Raw genomic sequence first — 11,492 nt, 5'->3', positions numbered from 1 at the left:
AGAAACACTTAGCCCCTTGAGGCTCTAGAAGATTGCATGGTTTTATTTTCCAGGTTGATGTTTCCTTATGAGGGAATTTAAATAGCTCTTTTTTTTTTTTTTAGCAACTCATCATTCAATAAAATGTTAACTAGAAAAGGAGATTTTTGCTGTATCCACCTCTGACACTATAGTCTGAGAATAAGGACTGCTGTCTTTATTAGATAACTAATTAAAGAAGCAAGCTAATTTCAAGAGTCAAGATGTGTACATATATGTTCAAGTTTGCATAATACATAGAGAGCCTGGCTATAACTTCTGTCACAAAAACTACTTATTTCATTCATCAAAAGTAAAAAGATTTATTGTACCAACATAAAATCCAAGATCCACCAAAGTGATTATATCAGCTGGATTTTATGTCTGTTTCTTTATTCCATGATCTTTCCAGAGAAGCACATTGATTGGGGAAAAAAAGTGTTTTTCTTTAGTAGGAAGAAAGTATTTGTACAAGTGAAAACTTAGGGTCAGAGAAAGCAAGTGAAGAGGTTGAGCTGTATGTCTTCAGGCCAAGCAATAAGCCAGAAGTTTCCCGGTTGTTTCAGCAGGGATCCATTCTCTTACCCAAAGATCTGGAGGTGGGATACAAATGCCGGTAGTTCATTCTGAAGTCCTACTGATGAACTTTGAGTAGCCATGACTGCCCAGTTGCTCAGGCAGAGCTAAAACAGGTGTGAGCTCTTGGAGTGTCCACTCTTCTAGTTACATAGCAGAGCTAAAATGAAAGAAACAAAACAAAAGCATTCACAATGACCCAATTTTATAGATATTTTCACCTTCTGAGTTAAATACGTTTGTACCATTTGAAATTTCACAACCAGTGTGTTTTAATTTTATCATTAAAAGAGAACAATAGGGGCTGGCCCCGTGGCCGAGTGGTTAAGTTCGCGCGCTCCGCTGCAGGCGGCCCAGTGTTTCCTTGGTTCGAATCCTGGGCACAGACATGACACTGCTCATCAAACCACGCTGAGGCGGCGTCCCACATACCACAACTAGAAGGACCCACAACGAAGAATATACAACTATGTACCGGGGGGGCTTTGGGGAGAAAAAGGAAAAAATAAAATCTTTAAAAAAAAAAAAAAAGAGAACAATAAAGATATCAATAGCACTTTACAAATGATATTTTATTTGACTCATTCCTTTCAATAAATATATATTAAGACAGGTTTGAGCTAAGTCCTGGAAATACAAAAATGAATAGGAGTAGCTGTTGCCTTAAAGGACGCTCAGATTTTTTTAACTTTTAAAAAACATAATACATTTTATCATTTTCTTAAAAATCTAGGTCAAAAAAACCCCACAATCTAACAATGACTCAACAGCTTGGGAAAATGTGCCAAGAAAATTGTTAGACAAAAAAAAAAAAATTATTTTCCCCAGAACAGGATAGAATTACCTGGACGACAGACTGTCTAATTTCACTGCCAAGGAATTCAAGTAATGATTTTCTGTGGTGTTAAACTTCACATTTTACAGCCATTTCGTTGGTTTTATTTTTTTAATTGGAAAAGACAAACAAACCACCTATAGCAGATATTTCTGTCATTTCGCCCTTCTTCATGTCATCTTTGAGTAGGACTCGGATTTTGCTGTACAAATGATGCTTAAGCATAAATATTCATATATACGGTATGTTCTCCTCTAGAGCTTAAATTATTTATATATAGTTATGTATGCATATAAATATACACAACATAAAATGCCTGGAATGGCATATATCAAATGTAAATAATATATTTATTCTGTTGAGTGGAATTCTGGATGACTTTTATGTTCATTTTTATAAAATAGCCCAATTTTCTATAATGATTATGTGTAACTTTTATAATTAAAAACATAGATTTATAGGTTCTTTTACTTTCCAAATTTTATACAATAATCATGCATTATTTTTATAATCAGAAAAAGTACACGTTATTTTTTATTCTTATAGAATAAAAAATTTTATTCATATAGAATATATATGTCTCATAAAGTCACAATTATGTTTTGAATACATAGAAAATATAAGAGGTGGAAATACACATACCTATCAATAGTGATTCTCTACATAGAGTGGGACCAAATGGAACTGATCCTTCTATTTTCTGCTTTTTTCCCTTATTTTCTAAGATGAGCATGTATTTATTTCATAATAAAACATGAACTTTATTCTTTAAATGCAAGCCAAATCAGAAATGTCAAATTGACCTAACTGGAATATATAGTTTTCTTATTTTTTTTAATTTCTGCAAAGCTACTACCTTTTATGTACAATCGAAATATGCTTTAGGCTTATGGACAAACTTTTAGAGTTTAAGCAAATAAGTAATAACACATTTTATGATAGATTTAGAACAAGAATGTTCCAAAGTATGCACTAATAAAGAAAAATTGAGTTCTAAAGCATTATAAATGGACTCCACATCATGACTGCATAGCCATCAATTAAGGCTAACATTGGAATCCTATAATGAAGGTTAAAAATCCAAGTGTACTATCCTATTTCTCTAACACAACAGAAGTGAGATCCATCAATGTACAAGTCTAACCATATGGAAATGTAAAAGCCAGGCAGAAAGACACATAGAATGACTAAGTCTAACAAGTCTGAACTGCCCTCCTGGGAATCTGACCTGTTTATCGAGCAGGGTTGTTGCTCATCTGACTAGGCAGAAAAGAGAAACCAGGTTCACAGCATCACAAATACAAGAGGGATTGAAATGGAGGGGCAGAAGGCACAGCCCAAGTGGTCTCCAGGGCTATGAAGGCAGCTTCAGGGACTCTTTCTGGGGTATGCAGCACCTCAGCCACTATCAAGGGCTTAAATGGAGCCCTCCAAGACAGAAGAGGTAGGTACATAGTAAGCTCCCCCAATCATAGAACTTCAGGGAGGTTTCAATCTCTGTGTATATTAATTTCTTCATCTCAAACTTGGTGATAATTCAGTTATTCATTGAAGGTATATTTATTTTGCATATACTATTGCCAGACACTACTTTAGGTACTAGAGTTATAAGACTAAACAAAAAAGTAGCATAGTGATAAATATCATAAAGAAAATGAAGCACAGTAAGGGGTGGAATAAAGGGGAAATGATCTGGCCTCGTGAACTGTTGGCATTAATGTAAATTTGTGCAGCCACTATGGAAAGCAGTATGAAGGTTCCTCAAAAAATTAAAAATAGAACTAACATATGACCCAGCAATCCCACTTCTGGTTATATATACAAAGGAAATGAAAACAAGATCTCAAAGGGGTACCTGCACTCCCATGTTCATGCAGCATTATTCACAATAGCCAAGATATGGAGACAATCTAAGTGTCCATCAACAATGGAATATTATTCAGCCGTGAGAAAGAAGGAAATCCTGCTATTTGCAACAACATGGATGAAACTTGAGGTCATAATGCTGAGTGAAATAAGTCAGACAGAGAAAGAGAAACACTGTATGATATCATTTATATGTGGAATCTAAAAAAAGCTGAACTCATAGAAACAGAGAGATGAGTCGTGGTTATCAAGAGCTTGGGGGTGGGGGAAATGGGAAGATGATGTTGTTCAAGGGTACAAAATTCCAGTTATAAGATGAATAAGTTCTGGTGATCTAATGTACAGTAGGGTGATTATAGTTAATAACACTTGAAAATTGCTAAGAGAGTGGATCTTAAATGTTCTCTCCACATAGAGGAAATGGTAATTATGTGACATGATGGAGGTGTTCGCTAACACTATGGTGGTAATCATTTTGAAATATATACATTTATCGAATCAACATGTTGCACACCTTAAACTTACACAACTTTTTATGTCAATTATATCTCAGTTAAGCTGAAAAAGAAAAAGAGAGAAAATGGTCTGAGGAATCTCTGAGGGAGTGAGCAGATTTCTAAATGGAAGGAGAGAGTGAGCAAGGAGAAGAACCACAAGATCAGCCTGAGCAGTGGTTGGTCAGTTTGAGCAACACACAGAATGTTGTGAGACAAGAAAGCAGCAACCCCTGAGCAAGTAGTAGGAGAAAAAAACTGGAGGGGTCTGGGGGCAGGGGAGCTCATCATAAAGAGATGTTCTTCAGGGGATGGGAAGCCATTGGAGAAGGAACTGAAAGGTAACTTGAGCCAATTTGCATCTATGAGTTCCCTCTTTTATGTGGAGAAAAGACTATGGATGGATAAGAGTAAAAGCTGGAAGATGAGATCAAAGAGCCACTGCAGGTGTTCAGTTCTGGTCCAGATCGAGGAGTTAGCCTTTAGGAAGCCAAGAAGTGATCCAAGTCTGGGTGTATTTTGAAGGCAGACTGGATAGGGCTTGTTGATGGACTGGATATGGAGAAAGTGAGAAGTGGGGAGAATCAAGGATGACTTATTATTTGTGATCCATTGGGTGGGTTGTGGTGTCATTTATTAAGAGTGGGAAGACTGGAGAAGGGTGGGGTGGGAGGTTGTTGAAGAAGGAGGCAGAAACTCAAGACTTGTGATTTAGTCATATTAAGTTTGAGATCTCTGTTAAACAGGCAGGAGAAGATGTAAACTAAGCAGCTAGATAAGACATCTGGAGCTTGGAAGAGAGGCCAAGACTGGGGAGAAAACCCCAGAAATGATGGTTTCGATAGTACCTAGAGTAGTGGCAGTAAATGAGATCACACAGGGAGAGTAAATATAGAAAGAAAGAGGGCTAAGGACTGAGCTCTTATTGAGCACACCAACATCTAGAGGTGAGGAACAGAAAAAAAGAGGCTGAAAAGGAGAACCAGGGGAGTGCAGTAGCCTAGAAGCCAAACGAAGAAAGTATTTCAAGGAGAGGGAAAGATTAGTTGTGCCAAATGCTGCCAAGAGATCAAGAGAGACAAAGAGAGAGTCAGATATTGTCATTTGGAGTTCATCAATGATCCTAAGAAGAGTAGTTGAATAGAGTGGTAGGAACGGGGAGAAATAAGGAGAGAGGAAAATTAATAAAATTGTTTCAGGGTGTCGTTGACAGGTGCTGCAAGCATGAAGGAAATACACTGACATATTGTATCCACCCTAAATTGAACTCTATGATGGGATAATGGACCAGATGCCTATGTGGAATCACATGCTTTCCTCTCATTTACGCTACTTATTCTAGGCTTTATAAACTCAAATAGAAAATGTTGATAAGATTGTGCCATAGGATTTTAGAATTGTCATTTTTTTCTTATTAATTGCAAAGAAACCTGTCTTACTCCAAGTAAAATAAAATAAAGACCTAATCTTTTAGGAAAATTTTCCCTGATATGTCTCTTATGAAATTTTACTTATTACGTTTACATGGAGTTAGTGGTTTATATCAGCACTCTCTTAAAATAGTGGTGGAAAAGTCTGTCTCCTGTCTCTTTTTGCACTACAAATATCAACATTTTAAAAAATTGAGATACGTATTAGGATGTCTTTCTTTAGTCTTTTGAAGTGTGTCTCTCCCTTGAAGTTTTAATTAATTATTGATTGTTTTTTAATCCATTCTATGCCTTCCATATTCTTTTTTGTAAGAAATTTAAGTTGATATCTTAGAGAGTCTGAAAACATTTTGTTTCTGCCTGAAATATTTATGACATTACACATGTACTTTCTTCCCATAAGATGCAAAAAAGAATAATTTTATATTCTTATCAAAATATTTTGGGGAAAAAAACCTCTTTTGACAAACATAGCATATCTATCCCCTTACGGTATATGTATTTTGTGATCTTTAAGCTTCAGATTTTTAGTTGTGGTTTTTTTTCTTTTTTTGCTCAAGAATATCTGTCCTGAGCCAACACCTATGCCAATCTTCCTCTATTTTTTAGTATGTGGGCCACCTGCACAGCATGGCCACTAACAGAGCAGTATAGGTCTGCACCCAGGAATTGAACCTGGCCTGCCAAAGTAGTGCATGCTGAACTTAACCACTAGGACACCGGGGCTGGCCCCAAATTATTTTTATTTTTGATGCTCATAGATCATTATAAACTTAGATATCTCAAATCCTTTTATTTAAAGAACATATTTATTGATTCGTTTTAGTTCTTTATTTTTTATTTATTTTCATAAATTGAAAAATGAAGGATAAGGGCTAAAATGAGACTCATGGTTTGTTTTAGGTAACCCTGAACATTTGCTTCTGCTCAGAATATCAGCGAATCCTTTTCCCATATGTGTAAGGAAAACAGTACATAGTGCACTGAACATGGACTTTAAACTCAGAGCTTGGTCTTCAGCACTTCAACAGATCTTGAGCACTTCACCTAAACTCTCTGAGCCTTCCTTTTCATGTGTACAGTGGGGATGCTTATATTCTCTCCACAGGACTGTTGACAGATGAAGGAGACAATCCCTGCAAAGTGTGAGGCACATGGTAGGCACTCAGTAAGTGGATTGTATCTCCTTGGTGCTCATCTATGTGAATGTAGACGTGTTGCGTTGTGATTAATCCGATGAAGGTGTTTGCACTCTATAAAATATAGCCAGAGTTTAGAAACAGTTTCTGGACTTTATTAACATATGAAACCTTTCATTAAATCTATACTAGGTAATATTAACTTTTAATTAATTAAAAACCTGACTGGGTATTAAAAACGTCTTACTGTTTGATTAATGGAAATAGATTAGAAGGCAATGTTTTCTCATACTAAAGGTGCATTCGATTGCACAACCAGAGAGAGAGCAAATGACATGGGGCCCCATCTAAACAAAAATCAGCAGCTACTAATGAGGCTTGTTAGTGATGCTAATCTATGTAAATGTTATTAATTGAGAACATCTATCTTTTATCTCCAACATTTGGTAATCAGGCAATTAAAAAACAATGACATTCCCGGTGGTTGTTCTTCCTAGGTTTTTTTTTTTTTAAGTGATCAAAGAGTTCAGAATAAGAAAAAAGAAAGTCCCTTATCAAGAGGTAGGCCCTTGCCTTGGGCTACTAGGCCTCATTAAAGGCAGAAAAGCTCTGTTGATCACCAATTAACCTGATTTGTAGGAACTCTGATAAAGACCCCGAACAACAGGAGCTTTCTTACCATAAATGACACAGTTTGTTGACAAAAATAAAAGCAATGCATTGAAAAAAATAAAAGAACACTATAAAGGAGTCATTGGAACTGAAAGTCATTCTACACATGGGGCCGTGTTTCAGGGAGAGGAGGCTTTGCCCCTCTGGTGGCCTAATACTCACACCAAGAGGAAATCTCACCCCCAGTCAGGTAGAACCAGAACACAAAGATGGCTTTTCCTTTTCACCATCTTGTAAAATCTCTGCCTGCTCCTCTAGGTATAGCAGACATCGGATTTTATCAATTATGTCAAGGGAGGCTGGGCCCTGTAGAGTGCGCCACACTCTCAACAATTGCCTTGGGAGCCAATCATTGAAGTTTTCAAGTATTCAGTTTTGAAATCTAACCTGGCTTTAAATTACACCGTATATTGTATATTTTTATATATTGAAAGTATAGTTAATCATAGAAATAGCAGTAAAGACAGCAATAATAGAAAGAGTTATCTTTTGGGTACCTTCTACATACCAAGCACAGCATTAAGCACTTTGCAATGGATTACCCCTATTGATGTCCACAATAACCCCAAGACATGCATGCCATTCCAGAAATAGCTAGATAAGTAGACAGATATCCTGTATTTGGCAGCTCACTCAAAAAGTTCACAATTCATCAAACATACTTCAAAACCATTTATTTTAAGCAACTCTATTTGGTTCTGCCTTTCTCTTTCTCCAAAGTATGAAAGGTCTTTGAGAACCCGTCAACTAGACAGAGTTTAAAACCACTAGTAAACTGTGAATTTTCCAGTTGGGTGGTCAACATGCAATGTAAATTCCCAATGACAGAGTTAGTCCTCCAGGGACCCAGGGTTGGGCAGCCAAAGCAGGGGGTGGCTATTTCCAATGTAAGCCGTAGAATTCTCTAAGGGATATAAAATTTCAGTGAAATCATCAATATGATTTTAAAAGTAAATGAGTGTGAATGTGATATTTCTGGCTCTTTTTTATTTCCCCATTGTTTCCCCCAATAGCACCTTAATCTCTTCCCAGTGGAGTGATCCCAAGCAGCCCAACACAAGCCAGAAAGCAACCAGCATAAGCACTGGCCCCATTGGGCATAAAAATGATACATTTGCTTTACATTTTATGTTATTCAGGAATAACATAAAAAGGAACATTTTATTAGGACAGTCAGAATCTCTATTCTCATCCTTCTTAACATTATTTCTTATTGCATTATAGTTGTTGATGGTTGTTAGCTTCAAATCAGTATAAATTTGAATATATTGCCATTTTCATATATTGTCTTTAAAATACGAAGTCTCTGCGAATTAAAAAAGTTTATAATACTTGGTGTAGCATGCTGTTTTATTTCCTCCATTTGACGGTTAAGGATAGAACATCAGGACTGAAAAAGAACTAAAGATACAAGTTAGCTCATTAGCAGGCTGGACCACACTGAAATTGACTCTGATTCTACTCCTATAGTGATGGATGTTGCAAACAGAAGACTTAGGTACAAGACCGACTTCTTAGAGTCTTGGTAACTGCAGATTGTAGCATGTGGGTGGAAGTGTGAGCTGTAGGAAAAGGCCTTAATTGGGTACTTATTTTATCTGAGCTAATATATTCCAAATGCTGGGTAAAATTTATAACAGAGTACATCTGAATATTATCATGAGGCAGTGGTTTTCAAATGTTAAATTTTTATGTTAATGTACATAAAAATTCCCTCAGTGCTTGTTAAAATTCAGTAAATCTAGTGTACAGCCCCAGAACCTGAGCTTTAAAAGGCACGCCCTACACACAAACACACACACACACACTCCCTCACACACGCAATCCCTAACCAGTGACTCTGTTACTAGTAGTCCAAGAAATAAAAAAGCTTTGAGGATGGTTTCACTTCATCCAAAACATATGTACCGAATGCTTGCTTTGTGTAGGGGAAGATGCCCAGAGGCTACAAGATATGTAAGGCGAATTTCTTTCTTCCCTTTTTATCTGATGGACAATTAGAAAATAAACTTAAAACAGGAGATGTGGTGACCCATTGTCAATTGCATTGAGAAGCTAGGAAATCTGTCTCAGAAGATCTGAATTCATGTTGCAATGACAATTTGGTTCTTGCATTCCTTCTTGCAAGGAATATTTTGCAACAAGAAATTAATTGCATGAGCCCCAAATCTAGAGTACTAGATTATTCTGTTTCCATTTTAAGATCTTACTGAGTACTGGTAAAGAAACATATGCAAGAGGAGAGAGAAGACAATTGATTTATTGATTAATGGTTTAGGGGAACCACCAGCAGACCTGGATAGTGTGCAGAGAATACAAATTACATCATCTCTGTTTTTTTAATACCTTCCTCTGTTTGGTCACCTCTAAATGGTTTGAGTTAGAGGGGTTCCTGGACAACAGACCGGTGACTTTTGGGTTTTCCTCAGGCCAGCAAAACCTGGTTATACGGTTATCAAAACCAGTAGTAGCCAAGGTTTGTGGGAAATGTTCAACACTAGGATGGCGGGAAAGATGGCTAAGTCAGGTGCACATAATCTAGAAAGTTTTCCCTTGTAGGCTGAAGCAAGCAGTGCTCATAAGAGAGAGAGAGAGACAAAGTAACAAGGATTGCTTGGTGAAGATTCTGACAGCCACAAAGGGAGCAGGAAGGGGAGAGATTAAAAGTGACATAAAAAGGGATTGCTTGACTAAAGGCCTTGAAACCAATAGGTAATAATTTGAATATGACCCAGAAGCTAATGGGAAGTCATTTGAGGGCCTTGAGAAAGGGAGAATGGAAACAGCAGGCATAAAAGATTATCCGAGGTACAGAAGATTGGGCCAATTGGTGGATGAGAGGCAGAGGACTAAGGGAGGCTGGCGGGGAACCCCAGACCACCATGAGGCCCAGCAGCAGACGGGGCCCTGGTGATTACAATGAGGAAGCAAAGCCTGGCAGGTTAAGTGGCTTGTCCTCCTTGCCAGTTTCTTTGCTTGGTTATTTGCATTCTGTATATATTTATGTATCTCCGATCTCATTCTGAACATAAGATTGAATATAGTTTGTTTATTATGTATATCTGTTCCACCAATTTCCAAAAGGATTTTCCAAATAAGCTGTAAGCCAAAATCAATTAAATCAGAATTTCTGGGGTGGATCTCAGGCTTCAGTATTTTTTTAAAACTGCTCAGAAAATGTTAACATGCCACTAGGGTTGAAAGCCTCTTTTCCAAAGTCGGCAAAGAGAACAGATGCTCTCACGTCCCTGAGATGCTCAGTACCGATGACAAGTTAGAGACAGCTTTCTGGTAGCTGAGGTCCAACAGGACATGCACTGGGCAAACAGTTTTCCTTTTCTGCTAAGAGAAAAGACAAGCACCAGTTTTCAGTGACAAAACTTCTTCTAGAAACTAATCTCAAGTCAGAAAGTAGTGCATGGTCTTTTCATAAGGTTATTGTGAAAAAAGTCACTTCAACTACAGTTTTAGCAAAGCAGTACACACTTTGCCCTAATGTTTCCCTGCGGACATTCATGAGTCACTGGGTTCAGACCATTTATGTGCAACTCAGGGAAGGCATCACTCTAAGAAGATGGGCAAAATGACTTGACTACTTAAAAAAAAAACAACCTAACATTCTAGATGAATATGAGATGTTTGAACAAACCTCTAGCAGATGCTGAATTGCCAATATCTCATGAGGTAATTCTCTAGCAAGAACCTATAGTAAAGATAGTTTATGATCTTATTTAAGCGAGAATTGTATGCTTGAAACACTACATATGAAGAAGGAAAAGGTTATTAATCTGCTGCTTATATTTTAAGAGTGAGATTTTTTTTTCAAGTTCAGCAGAAAGCTGACAAACAAAAACTAAAGGCTTTTTCTTCAGGGGGATCAATATTTTCACCTGAAAGTAGGTCTAGTTCTTTTCGAGAAATGCAGATACCTGGTTGAAATCCAAAGTTGTATGCCATACCATAGAAAAAGAGCTAATTAGCAACCCTGCCAGGACTACCACTCTGCTCAGATCTTACTCCCAAAAACTATGCCCCCTACACTGCCCCTCCCCACCTTCTAGGCCATGATTTTATGGTAGATGTTAAGATTGGATGTGCAGTATGAATACAGGGAAGGAGAAAGGGGAGAAAAGCAGAGACCACAAGCTTTGGTAATAGTGTGAAAGAAAAAAAGGACAGAGTGATGCAAGTTGGAAATTGCATGTGTTTGCCTAACTCCAAAACACCGAGATGAAAAATAACTTTTTTTAAAAAAGCCAGTGATCTGGATGGTTATGCCTACATGATACCAAATATCTAGTCATCTGGGACATCTGGAAGTTTGTCCACATTCTTCATTTTCCATCCACATATTTGGCATCATTTGGACACCGCCAGACATCATTTATGGAGAGCATGGCTGAGAAGATATCTAGAAAGGGGAAAATGATTGTGGCTTACTTTGTCAGAATCAAATTAATCT

The 11,492-nt window shown here is 37.3% G+C and overlaps 1 long non-coding RNA gene across 2 annotated transcripts in view; it reads right to left on the bottom strand.

Moving 5' to 3' along the window:
• Positions 1–327: 327 nt before the first annotated feature.
• LOC138924202 (uncharacterized) overlaps positions 328–11,492 on the bottom strand; it is a 92,360-nt gene continuing 81,195 nt past the window's right edge. For both annotated transcript variants that reach the window (XR_011438960.1, XR_011438963.1), the window contains one exon: positions 328–754. This is a non-coding gene — a long non-coding RNA (uncharacterized lncRNA). The remainder of the gene's footprint in view (positions 755–11,492) is intronic.

Source organism: Equus caballus, chromosome 1 (genome assembly GCF_041296265.1).
Source record: "Equus caballus isolate H_3958 breed thoroughbred chromosome 1, TB-T2T, whole genome shotgun sequence".
Lineage (NCBI taxonomy): Eukaryota > Metazoa > Chordata > Mammalia > Perissodactyla > Equidae > Equus > Equus caballus.
The sequence above is the reverse complement of the archived record's forward strand: the minus strand, read 5'-3'. Positions and strand labels throughout refer to the sequence as shown.